The sequence below is a fragment of the Aythya marila genome (assembly GCF_965140915.1).
Source record: "Aythya marila genome assembly, chromosome: 1".
In the NCBI taxonomy this organism is placed as follows: Eukaryota; Metazoa; Chordata; class Aves; order Anseriformes; family Anatidae; genus Aythya; species Aythya marila.
In genome coordinates, this window is record NC_139042.1 from 67,448,924 (window position 1) to 67,471,110 (window position 22,187).

The following is a 22,187-nucleotide window of genomic DNA, read 5'->3' on the forward strand; positions in this document are numbered from 1 at the left end:
TATTTATTTTTAAAGAAAATACAAGAAAAAAGATTTTATGGATTTGTTCTGTAGTTTCCCCCGTCTTTCATAAATTAGAGTGGCATGAAACTACCATCATTGTACATGCACACTGGGGTCAGTTATGACTGATGAGTAGGAGAACCAAATGAAAATACAAAGAGCTTCACAGATCACTGTTAATTCCAGCTAAATAAATAACGTGTATGTGCCACTTGATATGTAAGGTTAAAAAGGTCAGACCTCCAGTAATTGTTGTAAATGCACCCAGCCAGGCCAGAAGCAGTTAAATTCTTTATTGTTGGTCACATACTCTCTTACAGTAAATGAAGACAAATATACCCTTAAATATCTGCATGTAACATACTTTATTCACCCTGCACGTCGTAAAGTTGTCATTTCCGTAGCACTTCTGAATAGGGAAGATCTATCCCTGTGGTACCACAAAATAGCTTCCTAGAAAAGTAATTAACAGAAGGCTGTTTTTTGGTTTGGTGTTTTTTTTTTTTTTTTTTTTTTTTTTCTCAAGTTAAGAAAAGATAAATAACATAGACGTCTGATTTCCTGTCACTCTTGCTTAACTTTGTATGAAAATGGATAGCTTCCAAATTAAAGCAGGCACCGGCCTGTCTGGAGAAAAATGCATCTCCAAAGAAATATGTACATTACATATTCATGTAGTTCCAAATCTCTTAATTGTATTTTATGTATAACAATCTCATGTACTGAAATATGGTACCCTTATTATTTCTTGAGTTAAAACCAGCATGCCAGAGAGGCTGAGCTTGCTTTGTACATGGTTTAGGATAAGAATTTCCTTTCCCAAATTCCCTCACGTATACCCTACTCTCTTCCCTCTCTACCACCAAGTTTCTCTAAGATATGGAGGCCCAGTGTGAGGTGGCTTGACACCACATTTTATTCAGAAGATAAATACACAAAGAACATTCAAGACAGTGAGCCACAGGGTTGAGAATACATAGACCCAGCATTTTATCTCAGAACCAAAAAATTGATATGTATACTCCTCTATTTACTGCAAATGTCTGTAATGGAAGCTTGTTTAGGTACAAAGAGAGGAAAAACAAGAGCATTTCTTGTTAACTCTTATCATTGTGTCCTAATACCTGTTTAAGGAGTGATGGGATTTGAAATGTTCTCTTTGCTTTATAACCCTTTTGAAATGATGTTGAAGATGATTTATTTTTTCTTGCATATGCTAGAGATTATTAGCATTCACACACCGACAGCATAATCTGTTGTTAATCAAATTTGGCATTTGTTTAAAGCTCATTGTACAAGTGCATCCAAATACAGAGGCAGGAACTATGTGACTATTTACGTGACTACTGCAACTCCTAGACCTTAAGTAGAAGACAGCTAGAAGATTATTGATTACAAACACAGTCAAAAGCAATTTTATATAGAGTGGCCATGGTTTGGCAGTTAGGCATTATTTTAAGAAACCTTCTTCAGTTTAATTACAATTTCAGGGACATCTGATACAAAGAAACTTATTAGCTGGTTAATTGCTGATCTCTTGGAAGTACCAGTCTGGAGCTGAAATATGCAAAGGGCATGGAAAGGAGAACTACATGTAAGAGCAATGTGAGATGGACGGTTTGAAAAACACCATAAGAGGATAAAGAAGGTCTTTCTTGGACCAAATCACAAATGTTTAGCAGGCAGGGAAAGTAAAGCATATACAGAATGAAAGGATACAAGAAAGATATAGGCCCCATAAGAGTGTGTGTGTGTGGGGGGGGGGGGGGGGGGTCAGTCTGAGAAGAGAAGAATTATGTCAGAGCCTGAAGAGGAAAAAATGAAGTTATGCTTTGAGAAACCCACTGAAATTGCTGCTGGTATTTCAGCCATAATTTATGATAAAGTCCATGTGCAAGATCTTTCACTATCTTAGAGATGGCTGGGAAGGCCTAAAAACTATTTATTTGTTTGTTTGTTTATTGTTGCTGTGTGTTTTTTCTTGTACCTGTGAAGAGCATGCACCATCACTTGTTCTGTAACCACACCATCTCTTTAGTGGTTGTTCCCCCCCCTCCCCCCCATTTTTTTTTCCCCACTCAGAAGGTTTATAGCTTCTTATAATAATATCCTGTTACATTCTCATCAATAAACCAAAAACGATGCATCTTTTACTACTGCAATCTCATTTGGGAGTTTCAAAGCCCTTCATAAGCATTAACAGCAACTCTGACAAGAACATACTAAATTCATTTGCAGAGGAGTCAGCTGAGGTGCAGGTGGGTGGGGACACCTTCGCAGATGGCACCCGTGCCACCCCGAGTCAGTATCAAAGAGGAGAATAGAGATGGATAGACTGAACTCCTGGCTCTGCCCTTGGATGTCTGCAACACAACTCCCTGTGTAACAGCATAGCATATAAAACTGTTCCATAACTTCTGCAATGGAAAAGAAACTTATGCAAAAGCATAAGCAAGGGCTGCTTGCTGAAGTCTCAGTTAATGTTGCTTGCTGTATTTCTTCCTACCATTTAGGTCACTTGAGGCAGAGACAGTTCCTGAGTGATTATGTCACTTATGGTTTACCACTTCCATTTGAGTTATTCACTGATCATGCTCCACTTGAAATTAATAGGACTTTTGCCATTGAATTCAGCAGTAGCAAGATCAGGGTTTGACAGGGATGAATATTTCTTTTCTACGTTGTATGAACTTCCTGTGGTCAAGAAGATATTGCTTGAGGGAAGACAGCCCTTTTTTATTCAGTCTCTGTTTTGGTTCAGAAACAGAGATGCAATACTTGTGGCTGTTTTTGACATCATTATTACTTTGAAGAAATTCAGCAATAGTATTGCAGAATAATGGTCGGTGGCAGAGGGTGGTATTTGAATTCATAAATGCTATACTGCATTAATCTATTAGCTTCAGGACATACCTTTAGAGCATCAAAGGAGCTTCTTGACCAGTCCAAGGTGCTTGACTCATTTTTCCTCTCTGGTAATTAAAGTTTCTAGCATCCTGTTCAGAATCAGTTTCTTCACCATCTCTTAAGTGAATAAATCTAGGTGAGTGATTTCATGACAGTTGCACATTAGGAGTTATGGCATATCCCTGCACATAACTTACAGAACTATCTCAATACACGGAGAAGAGACCATAAAACATGCTGAATGGGGATTTCTCAGATATGCTAATTGCTGCTATATAAAGAGCACGGGATGAAGAGCTGACACAGAGGAAGTTCAACTAGAAAGCACCTGCCACAAATCTTTGAAGGTTCACGGACGAGCAAATCCTGCTGCTGCTCTTCACCGCAGAGCTCTGCGTGGTGATGACTTTGTATATGCAGGGAGAGAGCTCCAACACAGAGGGTCAGGGCAGCAGGAAGGCATGGGCTGAAACATGGCTCTGCCACCTCTGGGAGCTGCTGCTGCCATCGGGGTGACAGAAGGGCTGTCAGCTTTGCCAGCACCCCACATGAGAGCAGATCCCACCCTCTGACTCTTCACTGCCTGGATGTGGTACCCAGGCCTGTCCCAAAACCACACCAAACACAGCCCTGATGTATTTTTCTTGAAATACTCTGGATCACATTTACTGTTCCCGTCTGTCCATGAGTTTGGTTTATTGCTGCTTTTGTTAGATCAGACTTCTGTGTATTTACAGCATGGGCTGTTCTAGCTGATAGACTTCCACTACCTATTCCGTGAAGCTTAGGTTTTTGGGGTCAGACTCTTTCCAGTGGTGCCCAGCAACAGGCCAAGAGGCAATGGGCACAAACTGAAGTACAGGAAGTTCCTGCTGAATATGAGAAAACACTTTGTTACTCTGTGAGTGACAGAGCACTGGAACAGGTTGCCCAGAGAGGCTGTGGGGACTCCTTCTCTGGAGTTATTCAAAACCCACCTGGACGCCGTCCTGCGCAAAGTGATCATGGTGACCCTGCTTGACAAGGTCATCTTGGGCCAGATGATCTCCAGCAGTCCCTTCCAACATCAACCCAACAACCATTCTGTGATTCTGTGATTTGCTGACAGGAAGGCGCTGTATGCATCAGTGATCCTCTATTTATTTATTTATTTATTTATTCTCAAAATTTGCACTGAATAGGCATCTATGCTCAACTGTGAAAATGAGCTTGAGATTTCTAAATGACTGCAAAAGAATTTGCAATGTAGAGGGGAACACGCAGTTCAGCAAACATGCTGTAATCACTCGAGAGTTACACTGTTCACTGGCTATAGATAGGCATTGGAGTGGAGTGGGGTTGGATCACTGAGCTCATTTTAAGTAGGCCATTAAACATCACCACTAATACTGATTTTTAGCCATTGCACTTGAACCCTTCGCCTTAGGTTGACCTGGCAGACAGAAATCATAAGTGCTGTGCCCCAGCAGCTGACGGCTGCTCGGCTGCTCCTACTGATACTGCGACGTATTGTTTTTATACAAGATTCCTGTATTATCAGTAAGATACTTGTCCTCCTAAATGTAATAATTAATGTGGAAAGATGAATCCAAATACTCATTATTCAATGATTTTAACTTAGAATTCCTTTTTTTTTTTTTTTTTTAAAAAATAAATCAACTAGGCAAACCAAACAGTATAGAAATGAAATGTGCCTTTGCAAGCCCTATGGGAAATTCAACTAATGAACTGAAAAGGATCAGTTTCTAGACAGGCGAGGAAGTCTGCTTAATTTAAATAAATACATTCAACTATTTGCCTCCTTATTTTAAAATCATGGTTTTGGGCATGATCCCATAATATGAAGAAAGTAACTTGAGTGCAGCCTATGCGGTCTGAAACACCAAGCAAAATACAATTAACTTTAAAATGGCAAATTGTAATGCTATTAAAAGAAAATCTTCTGCCTTCCGGGTGTGACTATCTTTTAAATGTGATGATGTCACCCCGTGAGCCGTTAAACCGTTATCAATGAGCAGGCTGTGCATTTTCTAATGATTACTGCGGAGCTGAAAAAGACTCTGTAATGTTCCTCCAGTTTGTTCATCATTTTTGTTTGATAATTGTCCTAAAAATCAATGACAGCTACTGAGTACAGAAATTTGATTGAACCAAGTATAAATATAGGCAGCAATTTAGGCTGCTCTTACTCAATACGAAAATGTCTTTGGATAATAAGTGGATTCCTATCTAAATTCATGAGTTCTTTTATGACATTTTGGGTTAAGCCTGAAATAGATTAATCTTTTTCTGATAAAGTTGCATAAGCTGTGATTTCTCCGGTGACCACATTTAATTGGATATTAAATAAAGTGCTTATCTTTACACCAACAGGTTTTATGGGCTGGATTTTTTTTTCTGAACTGTATTTCACAGATTAAGTAACAAGTAGTAGGCGCACACACACACAAAAAAATGTTGATTAAACCGTGATATGCTTAGGTTAAAAATTTGACTGTGTTGGAGTAGATAGGCTTTTGAGGTACATGACTGCAATTGAGGGTTAAGTGCAAAGGGCAGAGGGAAACTGAAGATGGATGCTAAGCATGGTGAGGTCTTCTTCCTTTCCCAAGGATTCTCCTGCAAGCATACAGTGGGATGGTTTTCCCTTGGATTCAGCAAGAAGCTTCAATTCCTTATAATGTTTTTGAAAATCTTGAGGTCAGGATTCATTATGCGGGGTGCTGTACAAGCACACAGTGAGGCATACCCTGTGATTGAGTATATCAGCCCTGGAAAGGCACGGAAAGGTTAACAGAAACCTGGAAATTAAATTAACCTATCACACCTGGAGGAAGGAGATAGGGACCATGTGAAGAGAAGTACCCAAATGGAAAACATAGATGGCATTTGGGAGGGGGAAGACTTAATAGGGTGAGCAAAGACCACACTTGGAGGAAGAGTGAGAACAAGAGAAGAGGGAGAAGGTGAAATCACAGGCCAGTTGGTGCTTTGGTGCTTTGCTCACTAGAGAAGGAGGTACAAGAGAATGGCTCCGTGGCTCCAGTGCTACAGAAGATAGCCAGGACTCACTGTGTTCCCTTTACTGATAACGTAGGGCACTCTGGAACTGTGAGGACAATTCTGTCCCAGGAAAGGGCAGGGTGTTGGAGGAATCCATCTGGGTGCACTTGTGAGATCAGTGGAAAGAAACAGAGCAGCTGTGCAGAGTGAGACAGGAACCACCAGTGTGAGCTGGAGGCATTGCACAGGGAGGAAATAAATGAAGACATTTGTGTTGAGTAAGCTGTGCTGAACCAAATGATGTGGAGCTCACACTAATTGCCTTTTTTTTTTTCCCCACTGGCATGACATACTGTGAACGTGAGAACAAACTGATTCCTCCCTATATAATCAAGCCTACTTTTGGCTTTCTGGGCATGGAGCTGGCAGCCATGTAATAGCATTTTGTTGGTTTCATTTTCCACCTATATGGGACAAGAGAATTGCTGTGGTGCTCTGCAACCTGCTCAGGAACTTGGACAACCTTTTCCTGGTGGAGTTATTCTGACTTTGGCAAGCTGGAAGAGGTGTGGCATATTTTTTTCTTTTTTTCACTAAATAAAATTTACCCATTTCACAAAGCGTGCAATTGCTCCAGACTTAATGTCAGGCTTTGAAATTTTAATTGCTCACTGAAGGGAGCTCGCTCCCTGTGGTGAGCTGGAGGAGGCTGGCAGGGCTACAGGTGCCACCACCGTGCCGGCTGCGGTGACTCCTGGCGGCTGGCGTCAGTTGGCTGAGGTTCAAGGCACAAGGTGTTAAAAATCCCACGTGCATTACTGAAAGATAAAAATAGAAAGCAGTTCCACAGAGTAATGGGGACAAGCATAATGGCCTTGTACTAATTTCAGTCTAGGGTCACTGGGCCCTCTCTTTTTTGCATAGTTGGGATAGCTGTGTCCAGATGATAAAGATGTTGACAATTATCATCTCAATCCTCCAGAGACCACACAAAGCTACGTCTTTTTTTTTTTTCTTTTATTTTCTTTTCCTTTTATTTTTTCCTTGTTGTTTGTTTGTTTTTCTTTTATTTCTAGTTTGTCATGACTTTTGACATTGGCATGAGGCTACTTTATAGAGGAATTTCCTTTGCTTTCTTGGCTTGTAGTAACGTAAACATTTTGTTAAGATTTTTTTTTTCTCTGAATCCTTTTCTTTTGTCAACAGTTTTTGGGATGTTTTTCCCTTTGCTGCCTGTCACATAAGTCAGCTAGTAGTTTAGCAGTCATTATTTCCCCCTAAGCTGCAGGAAAATTGCAAATTATTTACAATTTTTCTCTGGCTTGTTTTATTTCCAATGAAACAAGCATTTCTGATAAAACACGGGGAAAAGGATGACAAGCTTCAGAGCTCCTGTTGTTTCGGAGGCCAACTGCCAGGCCAGGGGTTACATCTCTGTTCAGCACCCAGCTGAATACACTGGTTTCTGTGGCAGGGAAGGCTGGTGGGAAGGTCTGGCGGCAGCCACAGCCTGCCCTCAGAGACAAGCTACAATGCATCCTGGTGCCCAGGTGGGAGATCCAATGGGTGTCTTTAGCTGTCTCTGTTAGCAAGCCAGTTACAGCAATCCCTATGAGGGGGTGACTATTGTGTGACCAGCTTGGTGACTGGGACTTTTCTTAGCAGAGCATTATCTGTTTTTAAACCTTGTGCAAAACCACAGAGAATGTTGGTAGCTATGTAGCATAACCTTTGAGGCATGGCTTGCCACAGTGATGCTGGCGTGTGGACTTAATATCTCTCTAATAAGTGGTCCCCAATGGTTCAAGGGAAGGCAGATGTGTATGAATGCCTCCCCTCTGTCAGAGTGACAGTGCTAAGGTTGACAAAACAGTATCTTGACAAGGCCAAAATGGATGTAATTTGCATTTGCATGTACCACAGACCAGAGCCTCTACAGGTATAAATTGGCCTCGTGCCACCAGCACTCACAATTTACCCTTTTACTTTCTGATCTCTTACGAGCATGCAAATAATTCACCCAAATACTTTTCCAGAGTCCATGCACCCTAACAGTAGTTTAATCTTGGGTTTAGCAGAGGGACTTTGTAAAATTCATGTACACAGATAGAGTGTTTCTAAATTGCCAACACAACAGCAGAAGCTTAAGTGCAATTTTTATTCCAATAAAGATCTGATGAAATTATGCCTAATGGTCTGCAGACTGCACTTTTATATGCACTTGCATTGCTCCCATTGACTTCAACTGCTGTTGTCAAGGTATTTCAGTACTACTGAGCTAAGGATCATTACCCTGTGGTATGATAATACATAAAACTAATGCCACCATTTTTCCACTATAACAACAATACCTAGTGACTGAAGGCTACCTCCAACCCAATAGCTTGCAATCAAATATTTGTTTCAGATTTCAACATCCATATAAATTTTGAGACTGACAAAAATGACGGGATTTGATTAGCCCATGTCTCCATTTTGATCTTTGATTATTACCATAAAGACAAAACAAACTTGGCACCCATGAACAGATTAAAAATATTAACGTTTTTAAATCATGAGGATTTTAATTTGGAAGTTGAGAAAACTATATTTGAACTAAACTTTCATTGGCTTTCATGCAAACAACATTGGAATAATATATCTAGACTGTAAATATCCCAACTCCCAAAGCTTGTGTCTTTCTAAAGCAAAACCATCCCCTGACTCCTGTTGGTGTAGCATACACCAGAGAGTATTCATACAAGTCCTGGAGCTGAGCTTAGTTATCTGATTTCTGATATTAAGAAAGACCCAACAATTTTCTCTGGTTGCTCTAATGTAATGGAAAATACTGTACTTAAGTGCTGTTTGGGAAATAGTTTTGCAGAGATTACTTTTCTGGTTGCTAAGAAATTAAAAATTTTAAGCACATCAAGGAAAGAAAATTCAATGATTATATAGCCTTTGCTACACTTTCTTGATTTTTATTACTTTATCTTTTGTTTACTGTCTAAAACAAAGAAAACAATATGGAAAAAGTACAACTGTAAAGGTCTTGAAGAGCTGACTGGTACTACCTTTATGATAAAATGGACCATGGATCCATGGATTAGGTGGGGAAAAAAAAAGAAAAAAAAAAAAGACTCTGAGTTCCCTTGGAAACCTTGCAAACTCATCTTAAAAATGTACATCTTCCAGAAAAAATAGAAATGAGGGCTCGACAACCAAAACAGAATCCAGACGTGCACAAAAATGTCTTCTTACTGTTTCTCCTACATCACTTGCACTGTACAATTACACATAAGGGATATGCAAAAACACAGTTGATTGATATGGCAGGTCCTTCTGATATTGTTTGCTACCCAAAATCCTGGGGTTATTTGTTTATTCCTATATGTTAACTGCTGTAAAGATGGGAAAAGACATTTGCCATATATATTTTTTTCTGTACCCTTGTCCTTTTGAGAACCAGCCATTCTTCAAGAATAAAAGATGAAAATATCTATGAAAGAACAAACAATAAAGCTACACACAGATTTGGAAAACTGTGTTTTTCAGGATATCAGGCCAAAAAAAATTCATTGCAAAGGTATTTCATGGTTCATCAAACACTGGGCTTGTTCTATAAAATGCTGAAGAATTTTGCTTGCGGAAGAGATTCAGCTTTGATTGAAGAAATCCTAATTTGGTGTCCCTTGCGTTCAGAGTTACTGCTACAGATTCACCTGCTTGTGCACTTTTCAAGCTCTTAGAGCTGCATTGTCTGACTTTTGCGTATTTTATGTGACAGATTATCAATGCCTAAAGTCTAGTACCCTGTACACCAGTATTGGCATCATAGAAGTCTTCAAACATAACATTACCCAGACAATGTGACACCTCTTGTGTCCATTACTGAATAGACAAGTAGAACAAGATAGGAAAGGTTTGGCTTGTGCAGCATCAGAAAAGTCCTGCATGAGAGGACATGGATCTGTGGCTCCAGTTAGGTTCAGGAGATCTGGGCTCCATTTCTGGCACTGTCTCCTTCTTGTGGGTATCTCCTGCTGTCTCTGAAGGGCACAGCCAGCTCTCCCTGTTTCTAGAAAATACCAGTAGAAAGTGGTCAGCTGCTATCCCTGAGGCTGCACAAATAGCCTCACTACCACAAGCGGATGAGAGTGGTAGAGGCTGTTGGAAGGTTAAAGGCTGTAGCCTGTATTGTCTGGAGGCCCCTGCTGCAAAATGAGAATAAGCTATACACAGAAACAGTGTACCTATCATCAGCACCACTCTGCTTTCCTGGCTGTGTAGCCCCCTCTTTATTAATGGAGAATTCATCTGAATTCTTTGCACGCTGGTTTGCCGTTAAGTCTTGACATTTACCATGTGTAGGTAGTTACATACTTCTGTGAAATAGCACTGATGATGTGGTGGCATTAATTATTTGCATTATAAAGATGTCCACTGTCTAGAAACTGGTGCTCAGGCAATAACCTTCTTTGTAAGCATGTAAAGAAGTGTGTGCAAATATCTACAGTGATGCTTTACAAGCCCCAGCCCCTCTGTGTAAAGGTTCGTATCACTGAAACGTGCAGGTTTTAAACCCTGCCATCTGTAATACACAGCATATCAGCTTCTGAAATGAGTACCATAACAGGTCTGAGTATGTGGAGCTTTGTATACCTACAGTAAGAGGATGTATTCAGGCTGCTTTGATCAGGCTTGCGTCTGTCTGAAAAATAACTGTGCTCAAACTTAATCATCTAGTTCTACACAATACTTAAATTAATTCTGCAGAGAGGTTTAAATTGAACAAATGTATTCACTAGGGAAAGTATAATGGCATGACTGACTCGCTTAAAATACATCTAGGGTGAAACTGTTCTTAAAATTATCAGTGCATCTGTAGATTTGCTCTGTAAACAGTTTGGTAGACTATGGACCCCAATAATCACATCCTTTTTCTTTAAATATCACAAATTTGCAGGGAGAAAACAATTCCAGAATAGCATTGTGAGAGTTTGCATGAAAACAGGTTATTTAGCTGCAAAATAGCTGTAACTCAGAAATATGCATCCTTGGAGCGAGGAGATGAGAAGCCAGGGAGTCTTTCTGTGTTGCAAGAGAGGCTCTCAAAATACCATGTGCAACTTCTGATGAACATGTGTCAGCTGTGAGGGTTTGGCCACTGTTACATTAATAATCCCGCCCTACTTTCACAGGGCATGATGCTATACCCTTTTTTCTTTAAAAGGGTTGCATTTCTTCTCTACTAGATCATGCCAGGTGACATTTTAAAAAGTGCAGATAAATGAAGGAGCAATAAATTTAGTGCATCTCATGATTAAAAGAAGACTCTCATTTCTCCCCCTTTTTTTCTTTTATTTTTTTAAACATGTCATTTACAAATAGTGGTGCTAGAGGACAGTTCAGAAAGAGATTTGAAATTGTATTTTATTGGACATGGTAATAAATTGTGGTATTGGATTGCACAACCAAAGGGTGGACTTATTAGGTAGTGGTGTTGCATTATATTTCATACACTGACTGAATGAGTTTGATGAGCAAAGACAGAGTATTAGCATGCAAACTACCCCCATTGTTTCATATTAAAAAGTGAATATTTAAGAGCTGAAAATGCAAATTTGTTTCAGTTACATGGCGCACATTTTTCAGTATGCAAATGTGCCACATCTGTGTATTTGTTTTGCTGCAGACACAACCAGCAAGAGTTTAGTGATGAAATCTGTTCTTAATTATGATAGCAGCTGTTGGAGCAGTAGCCATTTTTTTCCTCCTGATGTGAAGTTGCCTGATTTACTCATTTTTGTCTGCATTTGTCAGGGCTGCCAGTGCAGAGAGAGAACTCTTTGTGAGAGGTTGCAATTTGTTTTCTGTGCAAGAGCCAGTGAAAATTGACTAAATCTGCACAGCAGGGTAGTTTTGTCTTTTCTTTTCCTGCATTGCAAGCTGTTGTACCTCTGCTCCAGCACAAGAGGCCTATAAAACTACCAAACAAATGAGTGAGCTGTTAACTGTTCCAGCAAGTATCTTAAGCAGCGGTTCATGTAAACTAACTATGCTTTAATGAAGAAGGAAAAAACTGCCTGACATCATAGATGTGGGACAGATGGTATTAATATGATGCATTGATAAACAGTTTGGAAGCTTATTTTTCCTTCCTCAATTATTTCATTTCCATATATGAGCCCAGTAGATTACTGAAGTTTGCAAATGCCAGAAAGTTTAATACTTGTTTCCTCAATATTTTGATGATGGGAAGAAAGAGAAAGAGTGGGAAGATTATAAAAGGATGATAAAAAAACTCCTTTCTGAACACAGCATCTCTTACAGTAATTTGTTAATGAGGCAATGCTGTTGCAAATCAACACAGAAAACGAGCAAGAATGCTTCATAGCATAATGAAAAATTGGCCAAAAATTGCAGTGAAAATGAAAGCAGAATAAAAAGAAGACATAAGTTATTGATACTTAAAATTCTGTGCTAAGAGTCTACTGAATGAAACATTTATGGTCTCTCTACAGTCATAGACTAATAGTCTGTTTCACACTGGATTGTTTCTACAACAATATTTCATGTCTTGTTGGTTTTTTTTGTTTGTTTGTTTGTTTTTTTTTGTTTTTGTTTTTTTTTTTTGATCTAGAAAACACTAAATTTAAACAGGTTTCAGCCCCACTCCTTTCTTTGTTAACTTTGCATTATCCTGCATGACGGAAACCTATGCAAATTTGTCCATAGAATATACTGAGAGCAGGTAAAGGCTCTGCAAGAGTATGCAAAATCTGGCATTCTTTATTACGAGAAACAATTTGCTTTTGCTTCCACAAACAGGAAGAGTTCAGTGGATTGTGTAGCTCTTTACTTAAGAGAAGGATTCTCCCTTTATTTTATGCAGTTCAGCTTTTCTTGTTTCTCTTTTGACCTTTAAACCTTACATTTATCTAAAAGAAATGCAAGATCACAAGAATATGAAAGGGTGCAGGTAAACTTTACTCATAAATGGAGGATATCTCAAAGTTAACTTATCTGACATAGTAAATCTGTAAATATAAAATGAGTTGACTTATGGATTATTTCTCAGTACAAGAATATGCTTAAAAATCATGGGGATGGGCACACTGGAAACTGATGTATGGGCATGGGTATGATGGGCTAATAGGAAAAAAAATTAGTCCATGAGTAGTTGTTTTCTTACAGAAAAAGGGAGAGAGAGAAGGAGAGAGTGGGGAAAAAAGAGAAACAGGATCACACAGTGGATTATGGTAAGGACCTGGAATAGTGTAAACATGTAGTAGATAGGCAAGAAGACAGTGCTTTATCCAGTGACAGGTAAAGAATACTGTGGCAGGACTCACCTTGGGGTACCGCTGCCTCTTTGCTGCCAGAGCAGCCACCTTCATGATGGGTGACTGCAAGGCATCATCTGGAATAAATGGCATGTACTAAAATTAACAAATTGTTCTAGTTTGCTTTATTCTTCTGAGCTTTCTAAGACACTTGTCCATTGCCAGTTTTACCCTTTTGAACTACATATATATCTCCCACTAGCCTGAGCATGAGAACTGTGCTGTTAATCTCTCCAGTTCCCCTTATTTTTCTTTACGCATGACTTCCTTTGGAGAGTTTCTTGGTATCCTGTCAGGAAGCCCAGATGTTATTGCTAGGTTATAAAACTAGTGGAATATAAAAGCTTTTTTAAATTTTTTTTTAAACATTTGTTTTCATGAGAAGGAGAGTTGGGATGGCAGAAGGAGTCATAAGGAAGTAACCTGAGAAGGGAGGAAGGTCTGGATTTTCCACTGAAGTTACATTTAAAAGGTGCCTTCCATGAATTTCTGTTTTGTCTATGTCTTGTCTTCTCGTTGGACCTGGCATTAGGTGTTTCACGTATAGACATGGTCATGTGAACCTAGTGAATCAAGGCTCCCATTGCACTCATTTGAATGAACTATTTTGGGTTGCAATTAATCTGACCTTCCCAAATGTCCAGTTAGAATATGAGAAATCCTTAAAAGCATGCAATTCTCTCCATTGACCAGCAAAGGAAAGTAGAGCAGTTAGGTTATGTGTTGATGTCTACAGTTAGTGAAATAAATTCCCAGCTTTCTCTGTTTTGTATTGTTGCTGTGCAGAGCCTGTTGCATACCTAAATAATTACTGTAGGTTTGAACAGTAGTCACTGAACCTGTAGTTGTGAATTGCATATTAGTCACTTAGTGTTTTTTCCTCCCCCCTCAAAAAAGCACCGTTTACAAGAGGTTATAGGTTTTAGCAAGGTGTCTTCACACTTTAGTATCATGATTACAGTAATAAATATACAGAAATGTTGCTCCCTAGCATTATGTCACTGAAATTTGCTGACACAGTAAATTGAAAATGAGATACAGTGAATTATGACTTATGACTTCAGCATATGTTACAGAGGGTACTTTAATAGAAGAGGTGCATATGATACTAATTGCACTGTGAAATTGCGCTATAATACTTCAAGTAATCACACTTCAAAGTGACAAAATTCTCTTAAAAGGCATCTTCCCCAGAGACGTTGTCTGTTCCAACTTTTTATGTTTTCTCCTTATTGAATAAAAAAATTAAAAAATTACTTTTATATTGGCAAACATTTTCAAATATATTCTGTATAAAAACAAATGTCTGATACTGCATTTGGATCAATGCATGTGGGTGTAAAGCACTTGAGGCAGAGGAATCTTTCGACCCCCTAGATGAGTTAGTGTGAGAATAAGGGAGATAGCTTCTTCCCATTTAGGCAGAGAAAAGATTTAAAGACATACTAGAGATGTCACCTCCTGCTGTCTGGTAACTTATTGGCTGTCAGCCAAGATAAGGAAAAAAGATGCCCTGTATTCAACACCCTAGTACACGCTGGTTAGAAACGTCTTCTCTCAGGAATTTGGAGAAGAAACCATTCCTGGTCCCTGCTGATCAAATCAGCAGTTTGGTAGCAGACCCCCAGGGCTACTGATGAAGAAGTGGAACATTTGCCTGCTTCTCCTGCTTCTCTACCTCACTGCCCTATGTTCCCACAAGTAAGACATTTATCCAAAAAAGAGATAGGAGGCAGACCTGTGTCCCTGAGGGAGGTCCACACAGACTTACCCCAGGACTCACCTTCATCACCCCACCCCATGTGGGATGTTCTTATAACATTGGCTATTTTGCAAGCTTCATTGTCAGTGCAAGGATGTGTTTGTCAGGATTTTTTTCATTGGATAACATGACATTTTTCTCCCAAATGATTCCTACAACTACATAATTCCTGGAGCTACAGTTCAAAGAATGAAGGAGTATAGAAAAGTGCATAATGTATAAAATCTACATCAATGTAGATTCAGAATTTAGATCTGTTTGAATATCAGGTTTCTTCTCAGCTATTTCAAGCAAAAGGACATCATTTTTAATATGTAGATAAGGAAAATAGGACAAGTCCTGGCTCCACTGGAGGCAAAGGTAAATTTCTCACTCATGTCAAGTTGTTTCATTGTTTGTGGTATTTTGTTTGTTTGGTTGGTTTGGTTTGGATTTTGTTTTAGCTTGGTATGTTATTGATACAGATAGGTTAATTTTCTTGTTGTGAATAGTAGATTCTCCAAAGCAGTTAGTATGGAGCCAAACAGAAGTAAGAGCTTTCACTGGAAGGGAAAACAAAACAACAAGAACATCAACAACAAACACACTGAGAAATGTTGAAATTGTTAATTCCAAAATTCCAAAGTCAAATATTTCAAAAGTTTAATGTGAAAAAATTCCCTCAATTCAAAATTTTGCTTCATTTCTTACTTTTTCAGGAGATAAAAATATAAAATCTAAGCATTTGATTTCCAATCAAATAAAATGTTTTGATTGATGTAGTATAATTAATTTACTATTCCTTTTCTCCTTTTTAAAGAAATAACAAAACAAAAATATTCAGCTCAAACAAGAACAGTTTTTCTTACAATTTTCACTTCAGCTGCTAACCCAGAAAACCCATTACTTTCACATTTTTAATTCATGCTAAAATCTTAGGAGCTATTTTGGCCTGTCACTTGATGGGCATATTGCATAAAATATCTTAAATATTTATGAACGTATCAAACTCTATGACACAAGTAGCTTGCTTATCAGATTTGTTTTCCAAAGTAAACTTTACAGCTGTAACTCTGTATAATGAAGAAAATCTTGCTTAAACTTATGTCAGAATATAAGAAAGCTTTCCATTATAAAACATATGGTTTAAAATAAAAGAGTGGAGGAACTCAGAAGGTATTTTTTGTCCTTCCTATGCTGGGTGTAGACTGAACTATACTAAATGTTTAATTCATGGCCAAGAAATATGTGATTTTTAGTAGGTTTTCCTGCTGGAGTACAGCTCTCTGTGACTTAATTGGAAATTTAATTTAATTTAAATTGAAAAGTGTTTTTCATTTGTGAAGTATTCCCATCAGAAATCTAGGGTATCTTACAGAATTAAATTCTGTATCACTGTTAAACTCTTACTTGAATATTTCTCATCTGTGTTCTCCCATAGTTATAAGTCTCCATGTCTGAATTTTGCATTGTGTGTACTTGATGAGACATTCCCTTATTTAATGCACCCATTTTTTTCCTAAAGAAAAGGTGACAATGAAAATAAATAATTAACAGAGAAGTTAGGAAGTGATTAATTTCTTGAGCATTTGTTGAGGTAGTGTTGCAGTAAACCCAGAATACAGTTGTTTAGTATACCATAGAAGCAAATACAAAAGGCTTCACCGTTACCCCACGGGAACCCACTGGCACCTTTCCAAGAGCATCAGGACAGCATTTGCATTGCACAGGGCAGACTGCCACTGCCATTTTCTTTAGTACAGATATAAGGGACGCAGAATCACAGAACCAGAGTGGTTGAGGCTGTCAGGGCCCTCTGGAGGCCACCAGGCCCAAACCCTGCTCCAGCAGGGCCACCCAGCGCAGGCTGCCCAGGCCCATCTCCAGGCGGCTTTTGGAGATCCCCAAGGAGGAGACCCCACAGCCTCTCTGGGCAGCCTGTGCCAGGGCTCCTCACCCGCACAGCACAGAAGTGCTCCTGGGGCTCAGGGGGAGCCTCCTGGGGGCCAGTTTGTGCCCAGAGCCTGTTTGGGTACTGGGCACCACTGACGAGAGGCTGGCTCTATCTTCATTACACCCTCCCTTCAGGTATTTACAGACATTGATGCAATCCCCCTGAGCATCCTCTTGTCCAGGCTGAACAGCCCCAGCACTCCCAGCCTCTCCTCAGAGGAGAGCTGCCCCAGTCCTTGACCATCTTTGTGGCCCTCCTATTGGACTCTTTCTGGTATATCCATGTCTCTCTTTTACTGGAGAACTGGATACAGTAGCCATTGTGCTTGGAGTTCTCCACCTTGACTGGAGTGGCTGCCTTCTCTTTCCAAGATAGAGTATTGCTTCCCGGAGCCAGGAGTCTTAAATACCGCATCAGGCAGAGGAGGTGTAAAACTAAAGATATTGAAGACAACAAGGATGAAAAATGCATTAGAGAAGTGCATGGCTTTGGTAGCACTTCAGTAAATCCTAGGTTAAGTTTTAGGGGAAAACCAGTTTAATTGTCTTTTCAAAAAACCACTTGCAGTTTGGTCGTCAGTGTCATCTGGAATAAACTTAGTAAACCAAGTCCTAGCATTTTGGCCACACAAATTGCTTCCATCACTGGAAGAACTGCTCATCTTGCTGCTCAGATAGTTATTTCTGCACTGGAAAAGCTGGAAAAATGTGGCTTTGCTTGTAGAATTTTACTTTATTTTCCTTGAGGGTGGAAGAAGAGATGTACACAATGGTGTTCCAACATCAGTGCTGGGAGCGTGTACTGCTGCACAATATTACTGTTTGAAGACAAGGCCCAGTCTTTCCAAAACTGGGAAACTAAATACTTACCTATAGGCACTGACCTGATGTTCTTCATTGATTCATCATCACACCCAGAAATCACTGCTGATATCAAATGAAACTGGGAGGTTTCTGCAAAAAGTATAAAAACCTGAGGGGGCTCTTGTTTGGGAAATTGATGCTTTTTGTGTTACCCTGGCTGCTTTTTCTGCTGCTTTAGTTACTCGCAACAGAAGGAAGTTTCTGTGGCTTTAGCACAGCATGAGACTTTTCTTCAAGCAAGAATTGTGACCCAAGAAGTGCCACAGCTGGATTGGGGAGGACGTCAGGATATGAGGGTATGTTGGGTGCCCAGGATCAAAACCCAAACCCACCAGACCTGGCATACTTTGAGAGTTTAATTTTGAAAGTCCCAGCTTGGGTTAAAAAAAATATAATCTTTTAAATTGTTTTCCTAAGCATAATGCACTGGAAAAACAAAAAGTGGGAAGCAGGTGGATCAATATGAGCTATATATGGCCTTATTCTTATTTATGGTATGGTCTCTTTATCTTGCTTTGGCATTATAAAGGAGCCCTAAAATTAGTGTAGAAATTGCAATTTAAATTCCATTACGTTCACTGTAAAGAGATTCACTGTCAGGATGAAGGAGGAGAGGCATGGTTTAGTGATAATGAGAATCAGGCCCATTATTCCCAAGAAATTCATTTTGTTTGAGTGAGAGAAGGGGAACTTCTAGGTCATTTCAGTAGTTATTTTATTCTGTAAAGAATAAATAGAGGAGACTCTGTACCACTGGCAAATTTGATCTATAATGTCTCGTGCACAAATCAGATTGTTCAAATGAACCTTGATCGCTGCAGAGAAGCGTAAGGGAGACTGACAGGTAGTACTTGGTTTGCAGAAAATAAGTCTTTGCTCTGCAGCTGATTGACTTGCTCACCTTTGCCTGTAGATCTGATAAATGTATTTTGCCAGTGGGTTTGCACATAGCTACCTCTGTTCTTAAGTAAGCTTCTTTATTTCTGGGCACTTTTGACAGACAGTATTTGTATATGAATACACACACCATTCGGGAAATATTATGCTTTGTTCCTTATTGTGCTGTTCTAAACCACTTTGACTGTAGTTTTCCCAAGTCACGAGTGCTTACTGCCATTGATAAAAATGCTCTTCATGTTTAGCAGCAGTGTTTCAAGGTCTTTCTCCCTGTTCAGAAAACAGTAATACACCATATTTACTCACTTTTGTTGAGACTTTAAAGATGTCTTAAGAGATTTAACTGAAGTAATTTATCAGATAAGGCCAAATGTGAACCAATTTAGCCAAAATGGTAAATATTTTGAAAAGCTGTGAGCTCACAAAAGCAAGAAATGATTACAGTGACTATTTTGGATTAGGTGCAAGTAAATGACCCTTATGAAATCTGGTGATAAAAACTTAATTTTATTCTCCCATTCATGACATATTGGGGAATGTTAATGGCATTTTTATTTTACTTATTTTATGTACACTGGCACTTGCTAAAAATATCATAATGTTTGTATAAGGCAACCTAATCCAATGGTGATTATAACACTAGTATAACGTATTTCTGTTATCATGCTCTTCTTGCTTTGCAAATGATGGCATGTAGATAAAAAAAAAAAAAAAAAAAAAAAAAAAAAAAAAAAAGGTATATCTTTCTGAGCTGTTTATTCTTCGCTTACTTTTAATTCCTTAAGGGGTATTAATACAATCAGTTGGTGAACACAGAAAAGAGAACTTGGGTTAATAGTCTGTAGATCAGTCTCTCTATCTCCCTGGAGGATTTTATCTTCTAGCTACAGCAGTATGATGAGGTATATGGCTGGGTTTTGTTTTAATTAATGTTTTAGGCTTCTCTTCCCAGAGAGCTTAGATGGATACGGTGTGATCATATTGCACCACTGTGTCAGAAGTGTTGAATAACACACTTATTTCTCTGCTTGGAAAGACTCAATAATGAGTTCACAGGTGTTAAATTAGAATTATTTCAATCTATTGTATAAAGTCAGACACCAATTAATTTCTCAGTCTTGGTTAGGGAAAACTGAAGAACAATCAGGTAAAAATTTTAAAGCCCTGTACTAAATTGCTTCTTTACTCCAAGGTACTGCAGCCTTATATCTAGCATGTTTGGAGTTATGTTTCTAAAGAAAAACTAACCTTAAAGATAGGAAGCACAATTGTTATGCGACACAATAAATTTAACTAACTATATATCTCACAATAATACATAAACATGCTCTCACCCCAAATCACTGCAAAGGTTAAATTCTGTTTGGAATAATGTTTAAATGCAACGCAGAAATGACGGCTTTCTGGAATTAATGAATGTTTCTGCTGGTTTGGGTGTCTCTCGTGTTCTGATTACAGGACTTGATGCAAGGCTCTTATTAAGAAAATGTCTCATTAATACACTACCTCTAGAAGGGAAGAATCCTCAGCAGACTTTCCCTCCCATTCAGCAGATCACAACACAAGGTCCATGCCACAGCCATTTAAACATGAAATGGAACCAAGCAACCTAATTAAAATAATATCTGCAGAAGCTCTATGTGCCACCAAAGACCCATACATGAAGTAATCATTTTCTGTTAAAGGTTTCATAAACAGAAAACAAAGGAAGCATCTAGTTTGAAACAAAAGCCCCAAAAAATTCCAAAGGAGGGAACAAAATGCTTATTTATAATCAAAAACACATAAGACCAGCCTCAATCAAAACTGCTTTTAAATTAAGACAGAAAGAAAAAGACTGAGAGAGTGTCATGTTTTTGCAATATTTATTACCCCAGATAATGTTTTCCAAAAATATTAAATGCTACAAAATAGGCAAAGGTTATCTAACAACCTTGACATGATCCAGACCCAAAAATATACACATAAACAATGGCAAAAAAATAATAATAAATAGTGGATAAAACTCCTCCTTCCCTCAGCAGAGTTATGACAAGGCCTTTTAAACACCATTTAAAAGCTCTTTAATCCTCCTCCTTGTCCTCCTTCCTCAAAGTACATGAGACTTGTGCTGGATTCAACCAAGGGTAAATTCATCCAGTCTGAATTAGCAGTATTAGCAGCACTTCATTAGAGTGGGAGAGGGGAAATGATCCTTTCAGAGCTTGTTTTAAGAAAGCTTGCATTCAATGAGTAAGTAGCTTCCGTTAATAGGGTATCTATAAAAATCCTTCCTTTATCTATGTTTTCATTCAGTTAATACTAACGTAGAGATAAGCTACAAAACATAGGAGAGGGCTTACTTCTGAGAGTTGCTTATGTAGCTGATGACAAGGGATGATAGAAGTTCTGCCAGGGATGAGCGCTGGTGGAGGATGCTGAGAGGAGCAGGTTTAACTTCACTGAGCAATCAGTATACAGCATCTGAAGGTCAAGGGAACTCCAGAGCATTTGAAAAATACATAAGGTATGTGGAATGAGACTTGAGGGGGTTGCAAACTGTACATCTTTCTTTGGGTCATTTTCTGGGCAGACTTGGAGCTGATGTGATTTTTTTCACAGCACGTGTTAAGGGTGTATTTTGGTAGTGATATTAAGGCCAGGTATGACAGTCATTACCACTTCTGAATAATGGTGCTGGTGTACCGATAATGCTGCTGCAAAGCAACTGCAAGTGGCTCATTCACATCTTATGTGGCAGTCCTTGCTCTGCCCATTGTAAATGATGAGATTAGGTTGGTCTTTGAGGGAGTGACATCTTAATTCCACTGGAAATGGTCTGGAAATGTCAAATCACTCTACAAGAGCACAGCAGAAATCCCCCTCTCAAACCAGGCAGTGGTTGAAGAAAAGAACTGGGTGAAACCTTGAGTTTCCATTTTGCAGTTTTGACATTTCAAAGATTATTTTTGTTCCTATTCAGAACAGGCTATTTAAAATCCAGATAAAGTAGATTCTCTCTAATTGGAATTCTCACAGCAAAAGCATTGACGCTTGGTGTTTGCAAAATTAAAGATGCTCCTTGTGACACTCTGGGTGTCCAGAGAGGTGATGCCAGGCATCCTGGGTGGGAAGGCAATGACATCCCCAGGACACGCCAGGGAGCAGCTCCTCCAACTGGGACATAGGAAGTGCCCGGAGTCCCTGGCTCCTCTGGAGGCCCAGCAGTAATTGCTCCCACCTCATTTACCCAATAGCATCATTCCCCGTCCTCCCATCCTGGTGAGCATTTGGGGAACCACACAGCTTGACAGAAACCAAGAACACCAGGGGACCCCCATGTGGGAGCTGTGTGTCTGAGGTTCATGGTGTTTTTGAGAAGTTACATACTACTGCAAGACAGACTCTGAAAACACGGTCCCTATTCAGACAGCCCCTGAGCTGGAGCTCGAGATGTACATTATTAATTCAAGTTGCCTCGTTCCAGCTGCTATGCATAAAACTGGCTCCAT

The 22,187-nt window shown here is 39.2% G+C and overlaps 1 long non-coding RNA gene across 2 annotated transcripts in view; it reads left to right on the forward strand.

The window, feature by feature from the left end:
- Nucleotides 1-22,187, forward strand: part of LOC309891928 — a 119,884-nt gene that overhangs the window by 8,170 nt on the left and 89,527 nt on the right. The window contains exon 1 of one of the 2 annotated variants that reach the window (XR_014319572.1): nt 18,002-18,095. The exons of the other annotated variant lie outside the window; for it this stretch is intronic. This is a non-coding gene — a long non-coding RNA (uncharacterized lncRNA). Of the gene's footprint in view, nt 1-18,001; nt 18,096-22,187 lie in introns of those variants that run through there. 2 annotated transcript variants of the gene reach the window in all.